The following is a 9,902-nucleotide window of genomic DNA, read 5'->3' as shown; positions in this document are numbered from 1 at the left end:
TAGCTCACATACGAACCTACTGACACAGAGGATGTGTTTTGGAGAGTAATGCCCCCAAAAAATAGCAAAGCGAGGTAGAGCATGTGGAGATTAGGTATTATGAATTTACCTTTGTGATTAATGGGTGCAATTTACTTTGTATTACGCTAGATTTATGCTTGTGTGATGTATGCACACCGTAACCTGACGTGCATCTGCCCAGAAATCTAACTGCGCATCACGGCTGAGATTGATCCAAAACGTACTCTGATCAGGCATAACATTATGACCCATGCCCTCCAAAATAGCTGTGACTCAACTGTCTGGCAACAGAATGCTGTTAGGTGGGGGGCCTTTGGGTCCTCTGGGTTGAGGGCAGGGACCTCTGTGGATCAGGCAGGTGGGTGGTACATGTCCAAGTAACATCCACATGAATGCCAGGTCCAAATATCCAAAGGCAGACTCACCAATGCACAGATATAAGGTAGAAATGCTTAAAACATTGTTCCCCTCGTAGACCATAGGTTCCTCATAGATCCATTTAAGGATCACAAACCAAGCTTTAGATGCTAGTGCCCGGCCAACGGTACAATGATGGGGTGACAACAGTGGATGATCTAGATGTTACTAGCTGCTTCCTCCTAATGCAAAGCTAGGATAACTTAAGGTACAGGCATGACAGACTCAGTCCCCTCTGTAAAACTCAATAAACCAGTCCTGTTGTGCTTCTTAAGGAGGATGATGCAGACACATCACGTCACAATGACAACCAGGTTAAAAATGGAATGGAAAGCCATTTATAATGGTATTCAGAGCCAGCTAGTAAATGTCACACTTACACACATGTGAAACAACACATCTACCCGGGCACATATGCATGAACACACACAGGGAGGGACCTTGCGGCTCAGCAGCAGAGGAGATAACACTAAGTCAAAGAGACAGCGTCATCTTTCCGTGACTCACAATAAACGTACTAATATCTTCACCCTGATTCCTGACGTCTTTTTTCTTGACTTCTGCACCTCACTCTCTCTCACTTTGTTTTTCAGTGAAAATAGACTCATATTTACTGTTTCTCGTTCTACCCCTGCAAACCAAACCCCCACCACCACTATTATTCTACTTGAGTCCCTGTGTGTGTCTGTTAGTAGGTTTGTTTTGTCAGTGTTGGTTAGTTTGCTCTTGTCATGACCTCTCATGTGGATTTTATGCTAAATGGTGGTATTTTTAGCCATGCAAAGACCGAAGCGCTCCACAGATGGCAGAAATGTTCCCCACTTCAAAACTGATCTCAGAGACAGTTGCACGTATTGCCATGACGAGGATGAATCTTAATGGCCTCAGTGATTCTCTCACTTAAGGGAGACCATTGATGTATACATCTTAGGTCAGCTTTATGGCAGAACGGTATGTAATCTGAAGTCTAGCCACTGCTGCTCCTGAAACTAATCAGGATATAGATACATAAACACTGGTGAAGAATGGGATTTAGTTTGTGGAACCAGATTTAAAAAATATAAATTTAGAACATTTAAGAGCAACATCTCTTACCAGGAAAAAATGCATTTGCACAGTCCACTTTAACAAAACACAGCATCTGCAGTTTCCCCCCAAACTTCTATCTACTGAAGAAATGTGAAAACTCACACTCACGACATCGTGTCTGTGGCCAGGACCTGGACACTGATGCCATGTCACCACCATCCCATCACCTCTGCTGGCTGCATATCACAAGACAAGGCAGAAATGTCCATTTCCCAGATATTTTGGCCTAAGTTTTCCACAGTGGGGAAAAAAGTGGCACTGAGTTGCTCTCAACAGCCACTATTAAACATCTTTATTTGTTATCCAGTTAGAAGTTAACAATGCAGAAAGCAGTGAACTGATGCTCTTTTGGCATTTCCTCCTAAACCAGAGGATGTTTAAGAGCAGTTTAATGTAGAGCTGAGAAATTCTGAAATACTGAAGTAGTGCTCTTTTAATCTGGACTGGCCTTTGTTTATGTGAGTGTTGTTGTTGTGTGTTTGAGATGACCTTTAATCAATGACAACTTGAGACCGGGACTCATGTTCGTTGTGTAATAGTTGGTAGTGCATCTGCAGAAGTTTCTTGGGCAGCACACTGATATGTGTATGAAGCAAAGACTGTAAATAAAGATGGACAATGGAACAGCTCCTCCGAAGTGGAGCCAAAACAAGTAGAGTTCCCCCTGGTGGCCGGGTGCATTTATTAGTCAAAGGCTCCACCTCTTCCATGTTAGTGGATAAGATGGGTTTTCAAGGATGGTTTCTGTCATTTTAGGTAATTAATTTAATCCCGGTGGATGTTCAAGTGTCAGTTTTTCATTTTAATTAGTTATTTGACGCTACAGAAACAGCATGTGACCTCATGATGATTGTCAGTTGCCATGCCAACTACTCCGTGAAGCAGTCCAGTGGGACCGTGAGAGTAGGAACTAATAAGTATAAAAAAAATGAGTACACTGAATAATTAAAGCAGAATGCAGTATTAATTAAACCAAAACACGATTTGAGTATGGAGAAAGTATGCGTGGGTCATCGATAATGTGACTCGCAAGGTGGCGGCGCCATATGCTTGGGAAACTAGCATCAGTTTGGCCAATGCAAGGACGTGGGGATGCATTGTTCATATTTATGTACAGTCTATGGTGTGAAGCTCACAGTCTAGTTTTATTGTCAGTGCGGCCCATTGCTGTTGAACTCATGACACAACCAGTTCAGTTTCTTAGTGCCTCAGGTAGCTTTAATTGGAACTGACCTGTAATCATTTTTGTCGCAGAGATTCCAGCCAGGGATTGACATTATATTGAGCTGAAGTAGCACACATTTGCAGTACTTCATGAGTCAGCTCACAAATAAAAGAATTATTGTCATTTAACATTTTGGTAATATTAAATAAAGTTGTGTGAGGAAGGTTCATAGAACGTCCAAAAAGTACAAAACAAAACCTGAAAATAAGTAGCTTTTTCGGTTTAGAAGAAAAGAATCTGGATACGTGGCAAAACGTCTTCTAGAAACTCTGCCAGTCCAGTTGCCCTTGTTTTGAGCTTTTGTTTAGGATGTTGAAGAAAGTTGTACTGAAGTTGCTTTGGTTGGTCACATTAGATTTGATTTTAAATTCATTATTTTTATTAATATTACCTGCTAAACGTGCTGGCAGTCCCAAGGCTGAAACCAGTACAAGGTGTGTGTGAGTGTGTGTGTGTGTGTGTGTGTGTGTGTGCGCACTTATATTGGTACAACATGTATCACGCTTTGCTGTTTCATTGTGCTGCCATTTACTTGTTTACACTGACACATAAGCTGTGTGGGCAGGCAGCCAGCTGAGGTTAATCTCCCAGTCCTGTTTGATAATGAGCAGGCTACGTGTTAGCTCAGGTGTCTACGTGCACAGGTTAGATCTGGACCAGCGGCAAATACGAGACACTGTTAAATAATTACACGGTTAAAACACAGACAAAAGACAAATATGATAAAAAATAATAATTAACAAACAGACTCTAAAAAAAAAAAATTAAAATAAAATAAAATCCGTCCAGCTCCAGCTTGGTTTTAAAATAGCTCCATGAAATCAACTCAATTTTCAGTCATTCTGCAACATAAGGTTGGTGCAGAGTGGACAAAAGCCCCTTTCTCTTAATCCACTGGAGTGTGAATGGATGTCTGTCTCTCTGTGTTAGTCCCAAGATGGACTGGCAACCTGTCCATGCACTATGCATATCACAGTGATATCGTGTCACTTTATTTGGAATTTAATTGCTCATAACGTAGTTAAGAAAACAACACAGTCACAACCAATAGAAAAAAACAAAACACACAGACACACAGTACAACATTCCCAAATAATTTGAAGTGTTTAAATTACAACTTGCATTAATTTAAACATTTGACAACTGTGTCAAACTTACACCTTTTCTTACAGTTCACTATTTACATCACATATTTCCATTTTTATTGCTCCATCATTATGGTATTATTGTGTCACATTTTCTTAGGTTCATCTACAGTAGGGGTAGGTATTGGCAAGGAGTCATGATGCGATACGTGAGTCATGATACGATACGTTATTGCGATATAACGATATTGCGATATAGCAATATTCTACTTAGTTCACAGAGAAATTTCTAAATGCAGCTTAAAATGCAAGTTGTATATATATGCCAATCTTTGAACACTCTCAACAGATGTGAAGATGAAATGACATTCAAAATCAATATTGTATCAGAAGAAAAAGTATCGCGATATATTGCCTTATTGCTATTTTTTCCCACCCCTAATCTACAGTCTTACTGCCCCCATAATTAACTCATAGTCTCAGTTAAATTACAAAAAATTGTCACTTCAATTCACAAAGAGAAATATGCAGCAGTCCCATTACTTGTGCAGTTATACTACAACACTGATTTTGATTCAGAGCTCGGTCACGGCCCAGATAAAGCAATGCTTAATGCTACATTATTAATGCTCTACATGCTGTTGCAAGATCGTCCTGTTAAAGACGACACCATTGAAGTCCACACACATGATTTTGCATGTGTCATACGAACACGTGTTTCCTCACGTGTTGTTTTACTGCTCCTCCACACTAATATATGACATATTTTACTCGGGCTACAAACAAACCATGAATAGAAGGAAGCCCACAAGCACACACTCGCATATTCACACGTTCTCAAGTACTGGCATTCAGATGACTGATTCAAACATATAATACATCTTTTGAGCGTGTGTGTGTCACGCAGGGGAGAAAGAGGAGATGAAGATGCTTGATTAGTATTGAAATGCTAATTTGACACATACGCACATTTGCGAACGCATTCACTGGCTCGTTTTTTTTTAAACGTGGATAATCCGCTGTGTGTGGCAGGATTCACAGGATTCTTCAAACTGTGCGACGCTATTCATAGCTGGACCTTTAGGGATCGTCTAAAACGTACACATCCCTGTAATGCTTGCATGCTTCATTTTTCTGGATAATGGCCTGTAATTGACATGCTGCCAATACCATAAATAAATGCCTGGATTACACAACTCATTTAGACTGTCAGTACCAGGAGAAAAATATATGCTTCAATTAGAGGTGTTACATTGCGACGCCCTGAAAGATACTGAGTCTGCTGTTGACGCAATCCCTTCATTTGTTACGTCAGGGTTTCCAGGGTCTAATTTGCCCTGCTGTGGTCCAATATTCGCATTATTACGTTAATTTAAAGGGCAGACGCGTGCTCTTATTTAACATGCAGACATTTCATATACTGTGTAAATACTTTATAACATAAGGCCCGGGGGCCAAGCCCAGCCCTCCAGGGGGTCCAATCTGACCCGTGGGGTGAATTTGCAAAAATTACACTGGAGATATTAGCTGAAGAATTTCCATAAAATAAGAAATTGCATTCGCAACTTGCACTTCTTAAGAAATTTACGGCTGTTCATTACCTGTAGCATTGCTTATTTGCACTAAAGGAAAGGGAAAAAATCGGAGTTGTCGTTATTTACAAGTTAATAAGCTATTGTGTTACTGGTCCAGCCCCCTTGAGATCAAATTGGGCTGTATGTGGCCCCTGAACTAAAATGACACCCCTGATTTAGACAGTAGACCCCTACGCACAAGGCCAGGGTCTCATGAAATTCTGTGGAAAACACTGGTTACATAGTAAATCCATGTCAGTGAAACCTCTGCTGAGATCCTAAAGTAAGATCTCAGCAAAACTTTAACTGTGGACTTGTTTGTTCCTGCGGATGGTTGCTCGGCTACAGCACACCACATATAGACTGAGTCGGTTTTCGGGTTTCTGTCACAACAGAAAATGAACCCATGCTTTTTTTTGCCACAATGTGAAAATGAGTGTGTTGAATCAAAACATCAACAAAGCCCACAGGTGATCGCAACAGCCCCTGGAACACAAAAGCACAGCGCAATTCCGAAATGTGTTTGTATGGACCAAAATTCGAAAGTGGTTTATTTCAGTGATTGTTCATTTTTCTTTCACAAAATGATACGATAATGCTCTCCTGACTGAGGACATCGAAGCTACGGGAAAATCAGTAAGTCTAACGTCTTAAATATAGTGTGTGGTAAACGTGCACATGGGCATCTGGCGACAACATGGGCGTATACACCGATCAGGCATAACTTTATGACCACCTTCCTGTGGCTCCAGTTGTGGCTCAACATGGGCCTTCTGAGAGTGTCTGGCAACAGACTGTTGTTAGTAGGGGGGCTTCGGGTCCTCTGGGTTGAGGGGAGGGGCCACTGTGGATCATCCCACAGATATTTGATCAGTTTGGGATCTAGTGGATTTAGAGGCCAGGTCAAAACCTTGAGTTGTTTCTATTTTGTGTGTCTGTCTGTGTCAGGCTGCATCCTGCCATGAAGCAGTGTCATTGCTATGGTTGTCGGGGTACCTGGTCTGACCTACGTGGGTGGTACATGTCTAAGTAACATCCACGTGAATGTCAGGTCCAACAGAGAACACTGAATTGGCACAAGACGGTCAATAGTATTTACTTCTCCTGTGAGTTGTTTTGTATTAAATAATAAATAAATTGAAACCCTTAATTGTCCCACAATGGGGAAATTTGTTCCTGCTGTTCGACCCATCTGTTCACACAGTGGTGTGTACAGTTGGAGCAGTGTGCTGCAGCCTCAGGTGGGTTGCGCCCGGGGAGCAAATTGGGGGTTGGGTGCTTGATCGGGGGCACCTTGGCCATGGAGAGGACAGGAGGCCCCAAGATGTACTTTGTTGCTCCATAGCTCTCCCCAAAAGAGATGCGAGCCAGCCAGGAGTCGAACCTAGAATCTTCTGATCCGTAGTCAGACGCGTTATCCATTGCGCCACTGGCCCATGGAAGCATGGTCTTCTGTGTGAGGACCCGAATGATATGAATGTATGAATGAACACTTCTACAGACTGTAGCGAAGCGTTTCCATCATCATATCACATTGGAAGTCGTCACTACAGTCGTCAAGCCAATCTGACAACATTGCCCAACCCTCAGTGATGCCAAAAATACAACCCCCTTTGTCTTAGCATAGGACTTTTATCAGATGCACGTGCCGTAATGCTGTAGGTAAAGTTTTCACGCGTTTCTCTTAGAGTAAGCATTTGTCTGACATTTTGAGCTCAGTGCCTGACACGCGTATATTTCTTGGTTGTTTGCAGATTTTCTGGGCTACACTTCTGCATCAAAGCCTTTGGGAGGAGCTGTGATCTTTGGCTTCGATCATGAATTTATGTCCCTCCTGGTGGTAAACAGTAGCTGTGCTGATGGAATCACTTCAAGTGGACTAGAAGCACTGCAAGCCAAATTACAGCCACAAACAACCCATAATATAAACACTTTCTCCATTAGAGTTATTAGTTTAAATTTGGTGAGGAGGTGAAAGTTTGACGAGCTCTTAAAATAGATGAAACCTGAAAGAACAACAAACAATCCATAATGCAGCTCTTCGGCCACAAAAATGAATATAGAACATTTGATTTAGTGAACTTGTCACTTCTAATTGGGAAATCTTGGACAACCCCATCTTTTTCACCCAATTTTCAGGAACCACAGGCAGCGCATGAACATGAACAGCACTGTTCATGGTTCTGAAACAACAGAACCAGAACATTGAATACACAGCGGCACAATATTCTCCCAAACGATGCACATGAATGCTAATACCAGGTGTGAACATAGTCTTACCGTAATATATTATTTTGATAAACAGACAGATAAATCCGTCCAGACTCTATGAAACGAATGTTTCTCGGTGACTTTGGGGCCTGGCAGTCTTTCCTAACTCAAGCTCCAAGTCATTTGATTACAGCTCAAGTCCAATAAGACAGGGTAGCATGGTTTCTTTTTCTCCACCACACAGCTTTGTGTACAACAATCAAGACATTCTTGGAAACTTGGTGTCTAATGATGACCTTGTTTGAACCTGCAAAGATCAAACCAAAATGTAAGGAAGGAAGCTTTCTCCAAATGGCCCTAACGAAGGCGGAGAGACTCAGGCTGCATCTGCACCTGAAAAGAAACCCACCGTAGCAGACAAAGCACGATACTGAGTCAAGTTTACGAGTCGTGACAAGCCCTGTGCACAAAACTGTGACAACTGGCTGATGCAGAATGCCAAGTAATGTCAGAAATGTTGCAGCAGGCAACTCTTTCCTCCAAACTGATACACTTATTTAATGAAGCCCCCGCATCAGTCTGGTATTTAAACCCATGATTGCTGTCTGGCTTAAAGGAAGACATCAACTTCACACAAAATTACTTAAAGAAGACATTGTAAACATAGATAATTAGAGTTTTTTTTTTTTTTTGAAGAGTAACTGAATAACAATGAGCTTTGAGTATATTCTGTTCCTTCATTATTTTGGGATTTGTACTTCTGATGTTCTACAGTTTGTTTTCCCTTTTATATCCGTTTATTGTGTCACTTCTACGCATTTCAGATGTTGCTTTTGTTGCTGTTGTTTACTCGTAACCTCATTCACATCAGCATCAGCTGTCCCCATTAGTTCCATGTGTGTTTGCGCTGCCTTTTTCCAGTCCTTCATCAGTTCGTCTGTTGTGTTGGCCTGTACGTTATCCCGCTGTTGCTGACTGAGTCCCCTGACGGCGTGTGCCTTGATTTTGCTCTGCTTTTTAGATTATCCTGTTGTTCTTTTCTGTCGTGTTGCTGCAGGAGTCTTATTTTCCCCGCGTCCTTGTGCTTTTCGACTCATTTTTATTTTTGCAATGTAACATTAGCATACTGGCATGCCTCTGCAGAGGCTTTAGTTCACCCTTTTTGTAAGGTCCCAATTGACTTTGCTTCATCCCACCTTGAGCCTTAGTGTGTCCGGCGTGGCTTGTGGTTGTACAGGCTTTAAAACCTGAGCCCTGAAGCCTATGACACTCTGGAGTATAACCCTTTGTTTAACCCTCTCCTGTATTCACCTTGGTCCTGAATTCTGAATGTTACCCATGATTCGAAGCTTGAAACAAGTTTTGCTACGTTGCACTACGTTTCCATGGTTTCAGAAGGTTTCAAAGGCCACGTTTTAGCTACGAATAGCATGAAAATCAGAGGTGGTCGTGCAGATAGTTTTGTGACAATGCCTCATCCGTTACTTCTCATGGACTGGCTAGATGACTTCACTCAATGGCTGGACGTTAGCTACACTGACATTGTTAACTACACTGACATTGTTAACTACAGCAGAATATTTGCCTCAGAGATGTAGTAGACCAGGAGTAGAAAGTAGAAAAAAACAAAAACACAAATAGTAAATGTAGTAAATTCAAGTAAAGTAATTTATGATATTGGCGTCCAACCATTTGGGTGAATTTTACACTTAATTTTATTATTATTTTATTATTATTCACATCAATACAGTGAATCACTTTACGGTGAATTCTCCAGATCAACGAAGCGGTACGAGCAAACGTACACTCTCTTCGGAGGATATTTTAGTTTTAAAGTGGCAAACCATGCTCACTTTTGTTGCTCGTTATTCGGCATGGAGCGCAGGGCGCGGGCATTCTCGTTGTAGTTGCCGGTGCTAAAAACAAACTGATAAATATTTCAGTTTCTTTACATTGCTCTGGTAACCAACAACAGCGCAACTTGAGTCTGAGCTCATTTTTTAAATAAAAATAAATGTCACTGAATTCAGCTAGCTTTTTTTCACCGTTTAGTTTTGATCATGGTTTTGATTAGATGTGTGAGCAGTAGCGGTACATTGGAAACATGAAACCAGCAAGAAGTAGAATTCTGTCATGGCAGCTCCCATAGGCTTCTGAAGAAACATGTGAATACCAAGAGATCATCATCCAAATGGCTGACACAACCTTTATTTTTAATGAATGACATGTATCTCCTTCAACTAATGAACTAGTTTCTTCATAAAAAGTGTGTTTGAAGAC

The 9,902-nt window shown here is 41.3% G+C and overlaps 1 non-coding gene across 1 annotated transcript; it reads right to left on the bottom strand.

Moving 5' to 3' along the window:
- Positions 1-6,774: 6,774 nt before the first annotated feature.
- Positions 6,775-6,847, bottom strand: trnar-acg. The gene has a single exon. It is a non-coding gene; the product is annotated as a tRNA-Arg (tRNA).
- Between the last annotated feature and the right edge of the window lie 3,055 nt (positions 6,848-9,902).

Source organism: Mugil cephalus, chromosome 5, assembly GCF_022458985.1.
Source record: "Mugil cephalus isolate CIBA_MC_2020 chromosome 5, CIBA_Mcephalus_1.1, whole genome shotgun sequence".
In the NCBI taxonomy this organism is placed as follows: domain Eukaryota; kingdom Metazoa; phylum Chordata; class Actinopteri; order Mugiliformes; family Mugilidae; genus Mugil; species Mugil cephalus.
The sequence above is the reverse complement of the archived record's forward strand: the minus strand, read 5'-3'. Positions and strand labels throughout refer to the sequence as shown.